Here is a 12,414-nt window from a genome sequence, read left to right as displayed (position 1 = left end):
TAGCATTAGGGTTGTTCTGGAACTCCAGCAATAGGTTCTATGGAGATCCATCCAGATATTTACCCAATATTACAACATTATTGTGAAAATATGTGAATGGAATGGAAGTGAATGAAATGGAAGTTTTTCTTTCTCTTAGAAACACAGTCTCGAATAATGGAGTGACAGTATTGAGCTATATTTGTGGGAAATAGGATACAGTCACAAATACAAGCGAGTGTCACATACAAGCTAGTCTTCTCACAGCTCCCCTAATCCTTTGCTCAGAGAACCCTTTCTGTCTGCTGAAAAAGATATTTCACAAGTCATTCCACTCATATCTCACACTGTTAGTTCACATCAGTTCATAAATTCTTATTATAGGGAATTTAATTTCTTTCAAAAAGTTACATCTTATTATTTGAGAATGACTAGGTCAGTGTGTGTGTGTGTGTGTGTTTGTGTGTGTATGTGTATAACAGTATATATTTTGGTTTGATTTTGTGGGAGTTTTTTCTTTGTGTTTCCTCTTTTTCTTGTTTGCTTTTGGTTCAGCTTGAGAGAGAGAGAGAGAGAGAGAGAGAGAGAGAGAGAGAAATATAAAGTTTGGTGGTAGGAAGGGGTGAAGGATCTGGAAGAATTTCACTGGCTTAATGTGGTTTTCAGTTACATTTCTCTGATGGATGCCTTCTCTTGTTGATCAAATTTTCATATTTCTACTGGCCATTGACACTTCATCTTTCATAAAACATATATATATATATATATATATATATATACACACACACACATACACACACATATACACATAAATGTATATATACACATATCTGTACACATATATATATACATGTGTATATATGTGTATATTATACATGTATATATTTGTGCATATATATATACATATATATGTATGTATATATATACAAGCATTTTGCTAAAAATCATTTAGTTGTATAAAACACAGTGAACTAAACACATTTTGTTTGGCTGCTGGATTTACCAGTACAGTGCCATAAGTTTTTTAGTTAAGGTCTAAGTAGCCATTTCAAGTATATATAGCATCTGCGGAATCCTGTATTAATTTGTCATATTAACTTATTTTACTTAGAAAATTCTTTAGATATTCATTTATGTTTGCTTAGATATTAGTATTTGCTTATTCAATACTAAGCACACACCAGATTTTGCTTTCCTTTCATCAACAGATGGGTTTCTGTCATTTCCAGGTTTTTGCTATTATGAATAATTCTGCTAATAATATTTGTATTCATATTTTGTATATGTTTTAATTTCTCTTAGATAAAGCCTACTAGGTGTGGCACTATTGAATCTAATTATTAAAATTAAATTAAATGACAAGATGCTGTCTTAGCGATTTCCAAAATATTTTACCAGTTTTTGTGTTCGCAGAGGCAGTGCGTGATTTCTCCCTGTGACTCTGCAGTGCCTGCGATTGCCACTCATTTAATGCCCCTTATATTGATGGGTATTCCATAGTATCTCACTGGCTTTGTGTGGTCTCTAGCGACAGTTCTCTGATGCCTTCTCTTGTTAATGAATTTTCATGTGCCTATTGGCCATTGATCTTTCAAAAAACATCTTAAAATTATTGCCTAGTTTCTATATTTACATTGACTGCATGAAAATATGTTTTTGTCGAGGAAAATATGTAATAAAAATATCAAAAAAAAGAAAGAAAATATGTTTTTGTCAAATATATTTCCTATTGTTACTTCTGAATCATTGTTCTGGTTTTTTTCCATAATTATATCTCAAAGAGAAAGTAATTTTCATCTTAAGCTCATTTAAAAAATGTTTTTTAAAAAATGTTTTTTTCTGATCTTTTAGTAGACACTTTGCCTGAAATAATAGCACACTTTTTTCAAAGTTTATTGTTGGAATTTCATATTTTAGCTCTTATATTAATGCATATGATATATTTTAGTTAATTTACATATATACTTTCATTAAAAGTCAACAGTCTATTTTTAAAGCATATATATGTATCCGGACACATACATATATACATATAATATGGTTGAAACGTTGATTGTTGATTTATACACACACATACACACACACATCCAAATACTTGTTTTAAAGAATATATTTTCTTCACAGAATTCCACACTTTCAGATTGAAAAAAATGTTTTTATTGAAAAAAGTATTTCATACAATGCATTTTGATCATACTTCTCTCCCCTAATTCTTCCCAGGTCTTTCCCACCTGTCCACCCACACAACTTTATGATGTTTTTCTCTCTCTTGCTTCAAAACACTAAACCAAAATCAACCAACCAGACAAACAAACAAAAAACATACAAATCCACAAAGAAACCCCCCCACACACACACAAAATAAGCAAAAGATCAACAAGAGAAAAAAATCCAAAAAATGCAAAATGAAACAAAAAGTCTACAAAATATCATTGAGTTCATTTTGTGTTGGCCAACAGCTCCTGGGCATGGACTTACCCTGAAGTGAAGTGAAACTCCACTGGAGGAAACAATTTTCCTTCCCTAGCAGGTATCTCTTGAATTTAGATTCTTAGATAGGGTTGGAAACCCATGTTCATTTCTCTCTCTCATTGCATCCCCATCTCAGCTGGGACCCCATCTGGCTTGAACCTGTGTAGGGCTTGTACATGCTAGTACAGTATATATATATATATATATATATATATATATATATATATATTATCAGTCCTGATGTATCTGGATAACAGTTTCCTTGGATTCATCCACCCTTTCTGGCTTTTAAAACCATTCTGTCTCCTTTTTACATAAGTCCTTAAGCCTTGATTTGAAGGATTTAATAAAAACATTTAGAACTGAGTGCTCCAAAACCTCTCACTCTCTAAACATTTTCCAGTGTGGGTCTTTATATTAGTTCATACCTACTGGATGAAGAAGCTTGTCTGATGATGGCTAAGTGGGATATAGATGAATGGGAATAGCAAAATGTCATTAGTAGCCATTTTAAAGCTATGTTCCTTTAGCAGAATAATAATAATTTGTTGTCCCCAATATGCATGGTCTACCTAGACTCATGCTCTGGGCAACTTCAGTAATGTCAGATGTGGGTTCCATCTCACATAGTAGGCCTTCAATTCAATCAGAAAATGGTCAGTTACTTCTATAACATTTGTGCCACTATTACATTAGTAAATTTTGTAGTCAACACATTGTTGTAGGTTAAGTCACAGGATTTGTAGCTGGGATGATGTTGACATTTCTTTTTTGGTAGCATTAAGAGTACCTTCTTGTAATATAAATACTGGTTAGTAAGGGTAAACCTTCTAATTAGTCACCAGCTCTAATTCTTTGTGTTTGGTGAGATATGTAAATGTTGTCTTCAGCAATAGGACATTATCATAAAGTTCTGGAGTCTAACCTATTATTGCAGATGAAGTTTGGAGATATCTATGAGACCCTTTTGCCCAGGGATTCAAGAAGATATAACACATACTTGGTGGCATGCAATGTCTAGTTGGAAATTTCTCTCTTCTATTATTTGTGGCATAATTTGGATTACTTTCATATGTGTATTTATTTGTAGTAAGCTTCTACAGTACTGGGTTTCTACATGATTTCTAAATTACCATGGCACTTAAAATCTATACACTAAAAACTGAGTCCTTCATGAAAAGAAAACCTAAGTAATTGAAAAGATATAGAGTTTTCATAGATTAAAGAGTCAGCCTTGTTCTGAGGTCAAGCCTTCTTAAATACAATAAGCAGTCAATGGAATTCCATATAAACTATTATCTTGTTGCTTTTGAAGAGGTGGGGAATGTAATGCTAAACTCACAGAGATGAGGAAATGACATAAAATTATCAAAAGAGTTTCAGGAAAAAGAGCTACAACTAGGGCCACATCTATTTCTTGTTAAGGTGTGCCTACTGTACACAGCACCCAAATCCTAATTTACTTGAGTTTTATAATGAGTCTTTAAATCAGTCTATATAAATGCTGAAAAAGTGTTTATTTTATTAAAAGAGTCCCAAGCACCTCTCTGTTATCCTTCAAATTGTCTGTTCTGGTATCACATGAAAAGACAGCCAAAGAAGCATGAGAATGTCAGCACTGCTATAGTTTGGACTGGAATGTTAATTCAAAAATTTGCATGTTTTAGAATTATATCTAAAACAAACACTTTTAGGAAAAAAAAAAACTTTATAAAGTAGAGTCTAGCCACAGCTCTACTTACCCAAAATCTGCCAGGAGAGAGTTGGTCTCCCAGAAGTGCTTGACACACCTGAGAGGACAGGTAGGACCACCAATTTTGTTTAAATTCCTGACCCAACTGGGACCAGGCCAGAGACATCAAAACATGGTAACCAAGGAATAGCCAGAGACAGGATGATTCCAGTATTTGTCTGAGCCCCAGAGCAGACCCGGTGCCAAAGCTCTCCATACCCAAATTCTGCCCTGAAAGAGCTGGTCTCCCAGGAGTGCTGACACACAGGCCTACATGAGGGACAAGCCACAGTCAGAGATGACAAGACCACATACACAAAAGATAATTAAATGGAGAGAGACAAGGGCAAGAACATAAGCAACAGAAACCAAATTCTGCCAGGAGACAGCTGGTCTCCTAGGAGTGCTGACACACCTGAGAGGACAGGTGAGACTACCACTTCTGCTCAAATTCCTGGCCCAAGAGGGAACAGCTGAGAGAACTTGGTATCATCAGAATCCAGTTCTCCCACCACAACAAGCCCTGAATTCCCCCAAAACACCTAAAAAGCAAGAATAAGAGCACATCTCATGATGATAATAGAGGACCTTAAGAAGGGCATAAAGAAATACAGGAAAATACAGGTAAACAGGTAGAATCCTTAAAGAGAAAATATAAAAATTCCTTAAAGAATTCAGGAAAACAAAACCAAACAGGTGAAGGAATTGAAAAAAAAATCCAGGATCTAAAAATGAAAGTAGAAACAGTAAAGAAATCACAAAGGGAGACAACTCTGGAGATAGAAAATCTAGGAAAGATATCAGGAGTCATAGATGCAAGCATCACCAATAGAATACAAGAGATAGAAGAGAGACTCTCAGGTGCAGAAGATACCATTGAAAACATTGACACAACAATGAAAGAAAATGCAAAATGCAAAAAGCTCCTAACTCAAAAGATCCAGGAAATATAGGACATAATGCGAAGACCAAATCTAAGGATAATAGGTATAAAGAGAGCAAAGATTCCCAACATAAAGGGCCAGTAAATATCTTCAACAAAATTATAGAAGAAAACTTCCCTAACCTAAAGAGATGTCTATAAACATACAAGAATCCTACCAAACACAAAATACATTGGACCAGAAAAGAACTCTTCAAAACACCAAATGCACAAAATAAAGATAGAATATTAAAAGCAGTAAGAGAAAAATGTCAAGTAACATATAAAGGCAGACTTATAAGAATTATACCAGACTACACACCAGAGATTAGGAAAGCTAGAAGATCCTGGGCAGATGTTATGCAAACCCTAAGAGAACACTATACCCAGCAAAACTCTCAATTACCATAAATGGAAAAACCAAGATATGTCATGGCAAAATCAAATTTATATACTATCTCACCACATATCCATCCCAGCAAAGGATAATAGATGGAAAACTCCAACAAAAGTAGGGAAACTACACCCTAGGAAAAGCAAGAAAGTAATCTTCTTTCAACAAACCCAATAGAAGATAGCCCCCCCACACACACACACACAATTTCACCTCTAAAAACAAAAATAACAGGAAGCAATGATCACTTTGCTTAATATCTTTTAAGATCAATGGGCTCAATTCCTCAGTAAAAAGAAATAGAATGGATATGTAAACAGGCCCTACAAGTTTACTGCATACAGAAAATGCACCTCAGTGACAAAGAGACCTCAGAGTAAAATACTACAAAGCAATTTTTCAAGCAAATGGTCCCAAGAACCAAGCTGGAATAGACATTCTAATATTGAAAAGAATGACTTTCATCCAAAAGTTATCAAAGAAAAATTAGGAAGGATACTTCATACTCAAAGGAAAAATCTACCAAGATGAATTCTCATTTCTGAGCATCTATGATCAAAATGCAAGAGCACCCAAATTCATAAAAGAAACCTTGCTAAAGCTCAAAGCACACATTGTACCTCACACAATAATAGTGGCAGACTTCAACACCCCACTCTCATCAAAGGACACATCAGGGGAAGTGCAATAACAGAAATTGTGAACCAAATGTAATTAACAGGTATCTATAGAACATTTCATCCTAAAGCAAAAGAATATACCTTCTTCTCAGCACCTCATGGTACCTTCTCCAAACTTGACCATATGATTGGTCACAAAACAGGCCTCAACAGATACAAGAAGATTGAAATAATCCCATGCATCCTATCTGATCACCATGGACTAAGGCTCATCTTCGATACCAACAAAAATAACAGAAAGCTGAACAATAATAAAAAAAAATAATGAAAATAACAGAAGCTGAACAATGTCCTACTCAAAGGAAGAAATAATGAAAGAAAGTAAAGGCTTTTTAGAATTAAAATTCAACATCCATTCATGTTCAAAATCTTGGAAAGATCAGGAATTCAAGGCTCATACCTAGACATAGTAAAAGCAACATACAGCAAACAAGTAGCCAACAACAAACTAAATGGAGAAAAATTTGAAGCAATCCCACTAAAATCAGTGATGAGACAAGGCTGCCCACTCTCTCCCTTTCTATTCAATATAGTACTTGAGGTTGTAGCTAAAGTAATTAGACAGCAAGAGGAGGTCAAAGGGATACAAATTGGAAAGAAAGAAGTCAAAGTATCACTATTTGCAGATGATATGATAGTATACTTAAATGACCCCAAAAGTTCCACCAGAGAACTCCTACAGCTGAAAAAAACTTCAGCAAAGTGGCTAGATATAAAATTAACTCAAACAAATCCATAGCCTTCTTTTATACAAATGAAACACAGACTGAGAAAGAAATTAGGGAAACGACACCCTTCACAACAGTTACAAATAACATAAAATATCTTGGTGTGACTCTCACCAAACAAATGAAAGTTCTTTATGACAAGTACTTCAAGACTCTGAAGAAAGAAATTGAAGACCTCAGAAGATGGAAAGATCTTTGATGCTCTTAGATTGGGAGGATTAATATATTAAAAATGGTCATCTTGCCAAAAGCATTCTACAGACTCAATGCAGTGTCCATCAAAATTCCAACTCAATTCTTCATAGAGTTAGGACGAGCAATTCTCAAATTAATTTTGAATGACAAAAACCCAGGATACTAAACCCCCGGAGCTTGTGTCTCCAGCTGCATATGTATCAGAAGATGGCCTAGTTGGCCATCATTGGAAAGAGAGGCCCATTGGTCGTGCAAACTTTATATGCCTCAGTACAGGGGAACGCCAGGGCCAAGAAGTGGGAGTAGGTGGTTGGGGGAGTAGGTGGGGGAGCAGGTGGGGGACTTTTGGGATAGCATTGGAAATATAAATGAAATAAATACCTAATAAAAAACAAACAAACAAAAAAGCATGTTTGCCAATTCCTAGAGAAGATTTCAGAGAGCACAGAGGGGGAAAAAAAAAACCCAGGATAGCAAAAACAATTTACAACACTAACAGAACATCTGGGGGAATCACCATCCCTGACCTCAAGCTGTAGTACAGAGCAATAGTGATAAAAACTGCATTGTACTGGTACAGAGATAGAAAGGTAGATCAGTGTTATAGAACTGAAGACCCAGAAATGAACCCACACACTTATGGTCACTTGATCTTTGACAAAGAACTGAAACCATACAGTGGTTAAAAAAAAAAAAAAAAAAAGCATTTTCAAGAAATCATGCTGGTTCAATTGAAGGTCAGCATGTAGAAGAATGCAAATTGATCGATTCATATCTCCCTGTACAAATCTCAAGTCCAAGTGGATCAAGGATGGCCACATAAAACCATATACACTGAAACTAATAGAAGAGAAAGTGAGGAAAAGCCTCAAACACATGGGCATTGGTGGAAATTTCCTGAACAGAACACCAATAGGCTATGCTCTTAGATCAAGAATCGACAAATGGGAGCTCATAATGCAAGGCTTCTGTAAGGCAAAGGACACTGTCGATACGACAAAACAGCAACTCACAGATTGGGAAAAGATCTTTACCAATTCTACATCCGATAGAGGGCTAACATTCAATATATACAAAGAACTCAAGAAGTTAGACTCCAGATAACCAAATAACCCTATCAAAAATAGGGAACAGAGATAAACACAGAGTTCTCAAGTGAGGAAATTTGAATGGCTGAGAAACCCCTAAACTAATGTTCAACATCCTTAATCATCAGGGAAATGCAAATCAAAATAACCCTGAGATTCCACCTCACACCAATCAGAATTGTTAAGATCAAAAACTCCAGTGACAGCAGATGCTGGTGAGGATATGGAGAAAGAGAAACACTCTGTCATTGTTGGTGGGATTGAAAGCTGGAAATCAGTCTGGAAGTTCCTCAGAAAATTTGACCTAGTACTATCTCAGGAACCAGCTATACCACTCCTAGGCATGTAATCATGTAGAAGAATGGGAATTGATCCATTCCTATCTCCTTGTACTAAGATCAAGTCTAAGTGGATCAAGGAACTTCACATAAAACCAGAGACACTGAAACTTATAGAGGAGAAAGTGGGGAAAAGCCTTGAAGATATGGGCACAGGGGAAAAATTCTTGAATAGAACAGCAATGGCTTGTGCTGTAAGATTGAGAATTGACAAGTGGGACCTCATGAAACTGCAAAGCTTCTGCAAGGCAAAAGACACCTTCAATAAGACAAAAAAAAAAAAACACCAACAGATTGGGAAAGGATCTTTACCTATCCTAAATCAGATAAGGGACTAATATCCAATATATATAAAGAACTCAAGAAGCTGGACTCCAGAAAGTCAAATAACCCCATTAAAAAATGGGGCTCAGAACTAAACAAAGAATTCTCACCCGAGGAATACCGAATGGCAGAGAAGCACCTGAAAAAAATGTTCAACATCCTTAATCATCAGGGAAATGCAAATCAAAACAACCCTGAGATTCCACCTCACACCAGTCAGAATGGCTAAGATCAAAAATTCAGGTGACAGCTGATGCTGGCAAGGATGTGGAGAAAGAGGAACACTCCTCCATTGTTGGTGGGATTGCAAGCTTGTACAACCACTCTGGAAATCAGTCTGGCGGTTCCTCAGAAAATTGGACATAGTACTACCAGAGGATCCAGCAATACCTCTCCTGGGCATATATCCAGAAGATATCCCAACCGGTAAGAAGGACACATGCTCCACTATGTTCATAGCAGCCCTATTTATAATAGCCAGAAGCTGGAAAGAACCCAGATGCCCCTCAACAGAGGAATGGATACAGAAATTATGGTACATTTACACAAGGGAGTACTACTCAGCTATTAAAAAGAATGAATTTATGAAATTCCTAGCCAAATGGATGGACCTGGAGGGCATCATCTTGAGTGAGGTAACACAATCACAAAGGAACTCACACAATATGTATTCACTGATAAGTGGATATTAGCCCAAAACTTAGGATACCCAAGATATAAGATACAATTTGCTAAATGCATGAAACTCAAGAAGAATGAAGACCAAAGTGTGGACAATATGCCCCTTCTTAGAATTGGGAACAAAACAAACACCCATGGAAGGAGTTACAGAGACAAAGTTTGGAGCTGTGATGAAAGGATGGACCATCTAGAGACTGCCATATCCAGGGATCCATCCCATAATCAGCTTCCAAACGCTGACACCATTGCATACACTAGCAAGATTTTGCTGAAAGGACCCAAATATAGCTGTCTCTTGTGAGACTATACCGGGGCCTAGCAAACACAAGAGTGGATGCTCACAGTCAGCTATTGGATGTATCACAGGGCTCCCAATGGAGAAGCTAGAGAAAGTACCCAAGGAGTTAAAGGGATCTGCAACCCTATAGGTGGAACAACATGATGAACTAACCAGTACCCCGGAGCTCTTGTCTCTAGCTGCATATATATCGAAAGATGGCCTAGTCGGCCATCACTGGAAAGAGAGGCCCATTGGACTTGCAAACTTTATATGCCCCAATATAGGGGAATGCCAGGGCCAAAAGAATGGGAATGGGTGGGTAGGGAAGTGGGGGGCGGTATGGGGGACTTTTGGGATAGCATTGGAAATGTAATTGAGGAAAATATGTAATAAAAATGTTAAAAATTAAAAAAAAAAGAAATGGATGAGAAAAAAAAAAAAAAGAAGTGCTTGCTGACTGGAGCCAGATATGGCTGTCTCCTGAGAGGCTCTGCCAGATCCTGACCAATACAGAAGCACAGGAACCCCAAAAAGGAGTTGGAGAAGGACTAAAGGAGCTGAAGGACCCTTATCTGTCATCAATTGGAGGGGAGACCCTTGGTCCTGTGAAGGCTTAATGCTCCAGTGTAGAGAAATGCTAGGGCAGTGAGATGGGAGTGGGTGGGTAGGTGGGGGTGCACCTCATAGAAATAGATAAGGGGGCGTGGCATAGGGGTTTTGCAGAGGAGAAACTGGGAAAGGGAATACATTTGAAATGAAACAAATAAAATATCCAATAAGAGAGAGAAAAAAAAGAAGAAGTAGCATCTAAGAGGGTCCTGGATGGCAGGCCTACAAATGGATACCTTTGAAGGAAGCACTAATATTCAGGCTATCACTTTCCTTCTTCTCTTCCTCCTTTCTCTGCTCTTCCCCTGCTTTCTCTTTTTCGTCTCCATCATTTTTCATGTTTCCCTCCATCCTCACCTCTTTCTTTTTGATTCTGTTCAGGAAATGAGCAGATTTGCTATATACCACATGGTCCTACCACAAAGTGCTATTTTGCCTCACATATAAAGGCAATGATACCAATTGATCAGTGGGCTAATTTCTCAAAAACTATGAGCCAAAATAAACCAATCATCATTCTAGTTGGTTATCTGGGCTTTTAGGACACCAAAAGCAAGATAGCAAGTCTACTACTGTGCTGGGACTCTCATTCATCAATATTGAATGAGAATCTGAATTCTCAGGTCGCAGTTGTGCTTGTCTTGGCATTGTCATGAGCCCTCTCCTCTGACCTTCCCAGTTTCTGATGACAACCCAATTGCAAATCACTGTCTCTGTGAATGTGGTATTAATATTCAATATCTGTTATTGATTTGTTTTCTATTGTTTACTGTAGTGTGCTATAGCCTGGGACTGTTGTATCCATTGTATTGCTATTTGGAGATCCTCATGTATCTAATCATCTAATCAATCAAGTCTGTCATCAAATTAAATAAATATCCAGCTATTATTTCTTCAAAAAGATGATTTTGTTTCCCTTATCTTCCTATCTGATATTCTTATGTATTTAAGTGTATATCACCCGTGTGTGTGTTTGTATGTGTGTGGGGGGGTGGAGATAAAACTTATTAGTTTAACAGAATACTGTTAATTTTTCTAAATATTCTAGTTTTCACCATGGATCATGCCTAGTGAATTTTGAGTCAACTTCTTTTTCCTCTTTTATGCCTATTTAAAAATTGTGTTTTTCCAAGAACTATCTTAAACTTACAATTTGTAGGTCTAGAAATCTCCTTCTGTATGTTATTGTTTTTCTCTTTTGAGATTTAAAGTTCTCTGCTGAGATTTCCACTCACAGCAAGCATACCCTGTGGCATTTCCTTGCATTCCAATAATTACTGCTTGAATATCCAACAGCTGATTCGTTTTCAGCTTGGACACATATCATTTTCTTTTCTCTTGAGAATGCATTCCATTTTCCTGCATCATTATGAATGGGAAAATCTTGAATTGTATCTCAGTCATTACAGATGTTCATAGATCCTGGATGATGTAACTTGTTTCCTATAGTGTTATTTCTTTTTTGTAAATAGATGATTTTCTTGCCTGCTATTGAACTTGAATTGTTTATTGGACAGCAGTTTGGTAGCAGTTCTTACATTTAACTTAGTCTCTTTAATGCACATGCATTTGGGAGTCTGTCTGAGATGTATGGATAGAGACTGGGGATCCTCTCTATTTTTCCCCTTCCAGTATTGTCCCACCTACACATTCTTTCCAACATTCATTGCTCCTAAGTTTCCTTTGGTTTCTTGCATCAGAAAATCTGAATTATTCCATTTGGACTCAAGGCCCTGTTGTCTCTGCCATGTGGACCTATGGAGTCACTCTATCTTCCCTTGGGAAAGCGTGCACTGTCCACTAGTCTGTCTGCTTCTCTTTACATTCAGATTTTATCAGAAAAATGTCTGTAGTGTGTTCAATTTATTATTTTCTGCATAAAAGTGGAAATGTCTACGGTTTGTAATACCCATAAGTGGATATCTACACAAGAATGTTTTTTAAATATGTGGGTAACCAATGCAAATATCTTCATTATGTATATTTCAAATA

Source organism: Mus caroli, unplaced genomic scaffold, assembly GCF_978045245.1.
Source record: "Mus caroli unplaced genomic scaffold, Mus_caroli_1 scaffold_6, whole genome shotgun sequence".
In the NCBI taxonomy this organism is placed as follows: Eukaryota; Metazoa; Chordata; class Mammalia; order Rodentia; family Muridae; genus Mus; species Mus caroli.
The sequence above is the reverse complement of the archived record's forward strand: the minus strand, read 5'-3'. Positions refer to the sequence as shown.